This window comes from Lactuca saligna, chromosome 6 (genome assembly GCF_052625555.1).
Source record: "Lactuca saligna cultivar CGN05327 chromosome 6, ASM5262555v1, whole genome shotgun sequence".
In the NCBI taxonomy this organism is placed as follows: Eukaryota; Viridiplantae; Streptophyta; class Magnoliopsida; order Asterales; family Asteraceae; genus Lactuca; species Lactuca saligna.
This window is the reverse complement of record NC_136422.1, coordinates 161,903,129-161,908,537: the sequence shown is the minus strand read 5'-3', so window position 1 is coordinate 161,908,537 and position 5,409 is coordinate 161,903,129.

The following is a 5,409-nucleotide window of genomic DNA, read 5'->3' as shown; positions in this document are numbered from 1 at the left end:
TTAGAAATTTAAGTTAAAATTCAGATTTTTAAAATTAATAGAATTAATTATCAGTTAAAATCCGAAATTTTCCTTTTATAAATCTCGTTTAATTGACTAAAATACCCTTATGATGAAATTTATGTGATTATATGATATATGTTATTCTATTGTCACATTATAGCCCTTTTATCGTTATTCAATTTTTTTTTCATCCATTGGTTTAGAATTGTTCTTACGACCACACAATATATGTCATTAATATTATAACCTAACATTATATATATATATATATATATATATATATATATATAAAGAGAGAGAGAGAGAGAGAGAGAGAGAGGTGTTTAATAATATTGTTGGCAAGTGTTTTTATAACCTGTTTTAAGAATAAAGGTTGATTTATACAGAATAACTTTTTTGTAGTACACAACAATAAAATCTATTTTGTGCATGTTGTATAGTATTTTGTAAACATAATTTAATTTTTTTATGGCAATGTTGTGTATAACTATAAATCAATACCCTTTTAAAATCAACATATAGTTATTTATACGTTTAAATTAAAATTAATAAGTATGTATAATCTTTTTAAATTTAAACTTACATTATATGTCTTTACAGATGCAGATGCTGCTGTTGACTACTTTTTATAAACTAAAAATACAAAAAATACATATGGTAACAAAAATAAGTTTCATAGTCTTATTTAACTATTAAAGGAAGTGCTGTTTTTAGAACTTTTAAGTAAACAATGTTCCATACGTGATGCGTCATTGGTGGTTGAATTAATTAAATGTTGTCGCTTCAGCCGAGCATGAATATAAACCCACCTACTTTTATTTATATTAAATATTAGATTAAAATTTAAACTTTAAAATTTTCATTATATCCTTTCTATTTTATATAGGAAAATTGACGTAACCGTCTTATTATCTATTTCGATTTTACTCATTCAGTCATTTAACTTATTTTTGTACTTTATAAGGGAATTGACCGGTGTTTTTAATCCTCTAACCTATATTAGCCCGTAACATGTGCCACTTAAGCATTCTTCTATTTAAAAGTTAAACATTTTGACCATTTTTCTAGAAGGACGTCTCATTCTTTTTGTTCTCAGCTTCAATTGATAACCATCAACAAAAACTGAAAATTGCAGTATTGTTCATTTCTCATTCATTCTTTCTTTCTTTCTTTCTCTCTCTCTCTCTCTCTCTCACACACACACATACACACACGAACCTTTCTTCATCACCCTTATACCTTCATCCCAACAATCAAGATAAAAACAATTCACAACTGAAATGTTAAGGGAGGGACTGTTTTTGAAAACCATCTTTCAAATGCGACTTGAACCGAGTACCCGACACCACATCCATACCGTTCTTGGTGTGATTAAGCGATTGAAGCGTAGTGATTAGAGCAGATCGACACCACCTTCTTCATGGACACTCGTATAGTAATTATGCATCTCGATCCCACCATTTTGACCCGTTTCCGCAACCTCATTCATGACCCCTTTAATCCAATCGAAAGATCATTGTTCCCTTGTGACCCAGTAGAAGAAAGATCTTGTTGTATTCTAATTAGAGACGTTTTTCTTTGACAACGACAATGCTGGCGACAATGGGCTGTTTTCGCCGTTTTCCAAGGCTTTGTCTTCCTCCTTTTTTGTTTTCAAGTTATTCACGATGATTTTGACAATACTGATCATCGGGGTTGCTCCAATTCCTAACCCTACTATCGATGTCACATCGTATGGTCTCTCGATTAGGACTTTCAAGAAACTATCAAGATCACTTTAATCCATCAAATGTTGTCGATTTTGGTGTTTTGAGAATAGAGACGGCAACAACAAAGTACTTACATTGGGATATGCACACACTTAGTTAATCATCTCCAAAAGTTTTGGAGAAGAAGAGGGGAGGGGTTGTTTTTGACCAGTAATAGAAGAAGATAAAGCAATTGGAAAATTATAATGTTACTGAGATGACACAGAAGTTACCTGGTGACCCCTTCATTTCATTAAAAAGGACCAAACAAACCCGACAAAAATAAGTTTGTTCCTTTAAAATATACGAAAAAAACTTTATGGAGTGAAAAGGTAAAGTCGAAATACATAATAAGGTCATTGCATCGTCATTTTCCCGTTTATATATAGAGTAAATTTAAAATTAGGCCGTTTTATTATTATTATTATTATTATTATTATTATTATTATATATATATATATATATATATATATATATATATATATATATATATATATATATATATATTAAAGTTATAAAAGATTTTAACAGTAAACTTTTTTTTTTTTTTTTTTTTTTCAATTTTGGTCATAATGGAATTAAATTGTTTGAATCAATGTTACAACATTGATCCTTCACCTTTATGCTTTTGTTCACAAATAAACCTTTCACTTTCGTTTGAATTTTTCATAACTCTCGTCTTTTATTACATATTATTAGTATTTAGTCATATTAATATTTTTTCGCAGAAATGGTCCCTCAACTATATTTGAGTCATTTTAAAATTGCTTTATTTTTATCTTTTTTGGTCTCTATACTTCCGTTGATTATTTGTAGTATTGTAGGTTTCTATGTTTTTGTTTAATTGTCACTTTATTACTATTATTATTATTATTATTATTATTATTATTATTATTATTATATTATTATTATTATTATTATTATTATTATTATTATTATTATTATTATTATTATTATTGTTATTGTTAGACAAAATTACACGATCGATCCCTATTGTTTACCAGATTTAACACATTAAGGACAACGATGGAAAACGAAATTACTCTTTTACTTCTAATCCGATTTTTTTTAATTAATTTATATTTCTCTTTTTGGTTTTAAATTAATGTTTTATTTATTAGAAAATGTTCACCTAATACCATACCATCTACCATCACCACAACCACCGCCAAAATTACATAAATGGTCCATATGGTTTACCCGTGATCACAAATTCAGTCCCTATTACCTGAAAAGACTAATGTACCCTCATATTAACGGATAAAAACCAACGGTCTATATTTTCCATATTGGTTTTCCGATGCTTGCCATACATGGCAATAAAGTTCAATTTGTGAGACCAATTATTTATTTTCCTCATTTATTGCAAGAAATAATGATTCAGATTTCCTTACTTATGTAATTAGATGATATTGCTTATCTTCATTTACTAGATTATTTCAATGCAATTCAACATGCTACTTTACTTTACAAAGCAATACCTTCCGACCTCGGCCACGCCGGAAAATCCTTTCTAAGTTATAAATAAATCTTAAGTTTGATCAACGTAACATCATCTTATTTCAAATATAATACAGTATAATATTTATTTACATAAAAATAGAATGAGAATTTAGAACGCCTTGCAATGATATAAAACTATATCAGTAGAAGAAACGAGATCAACAGAAGAAAATTTATGGTGAATGCCTCTTCTTTATTTCTCCATGTTTCCTAATTCTTTAACATTATTTTCATTAATGCATAGCCTTTTTGTAAAAAAAAAAAATACCGACACAAATATATGTAATTTCATGATAGGTCATTGTGTGGATCAAAAGGAGTTTAAAATGGGGTGCTTGGAATTAAAAAACGTATTTGCCACACAAAGACCCATAGGTTCTATCTGATATATATATATATATATATATATATATATATATATATATATATATATATATATATATATATATATATATATATATATATATATATATATATATATATATATATATATATATATATATATATATATATATATATATCTTATCTATACAACATTTGAATATTTGAATAATATGTTCCTATCTAATGTTCTTCTGTTTACATCCCCTCAATCGCAACCGTTTCAAGGTTTAGATTGTATTTTAATCTTTCCAACATGTTTCGAGTGGCTGGATTAGTAAACCCATCAGCTACTTGATCTCCAGAAGAAATGAACCTGACATCCAGTGCACCCATAGCTACCTTCTCTCGGGCAAAATGAAAATCAACCTCTATGTGCTTAGTCCGTGTATGAAATAGTAGATTGGCTGTCAAATCTACCGCGCCTAAATTATGACACCATAACACTGGTGCTCTTGGTTGATGAACTCCCAATTTTTTAAGTAATGATAGTATCCAAGTTGCTTCAGCTATTCCGTATGCCAAAGCTTTGTACTCGGCCTCTATGCTAGATCGTGATACAGTTGGCTATTTACGAGAGCTCCACGAGATCAACAGTATGGACCTAAAAATATAGCATACCCTCCGGTAGACTTGCGATTATCTAAACATCCTGCCCTGTCTACATCTATGAACACACTTAATAATGTGGAGTTTGACTGTCTAATTCTTAACCCAGTAGATACAGTCCCTTTAATATATCTCAAAATTCTTTTGACTGCTTCCCAGTGTAGAACGGTAGGTTTGGAAAGGTATTGACATACCTTATTTACTGCAAACGAGATGTCGGGTAGAGTTAGCGTGACATACCGTAAAACCCTAACCATGCTTCTATATTTGAACGCATCTTCTTCAGCAAGTGGTCTTCGATAGTTACGAGCTAGTTTTTTCATGACAGACATAGGGGTTGAAACTGTTTTACAATTCTCAATGTGGGCACGATATAGTAAATCAGTGGCATACTTGTGTTGAAGCACTGTGACTCCCCCTGAATTGTGAACTAGTTAAATCCCTAGAAAATAATTCAAATGATCGAGATCATTAAGTGGAAAAGAGGAAGACAATGCGCAGACAATCTTATCTACCACCTGTTTCGATGAACCGACAATGATTATATCGTCAACATAGACCGACATGTAAATAACAACTCCACCCTAATTGAAGAGAGTTAGGGAAGTATCGGTCTTGGAGGATTGAAAACCAAGGTGATGTAGTTTTTAACTAAGACGGGAGAACCAACAACAAGGCAATTGCTTAAGACCATAGATTACCTTTTAAAGCTAACACACATAACTAGGTCTGTTGGAATCTTCAAAACCATGGGGTTGACTCATGTATATGTCTTCATGTAGAAGACCATGAAGAAACACATGGTTGATGTCGACTTGGCACAGATGCCACCTGGGAGAAACAGCCAAAGAGAGAATTAGTCTTACCATTGTTGGTTTTACAACGAGATTAAACGTTTCTTGATAATCAATACCATACCACTGAGTGAAGCCATGAGCAACCAAACATGCTTTTTGCTTGTCAATAGAGTCGTCTGGATTTTGTTTAACAGATGAGGAAACGACACAACACTTGAGTTTGGAAGATAAACAAATGTATTAGATGAATCAGCAAATAGAAAAATGATTCATCGAAAACAACATCACGAGAGATGTAGATGCGGCATGTGCTTCTATCTAAACATTTGTAGCCTTTGTGCATTGAGCTGTAACCAAGAAACGCGTAA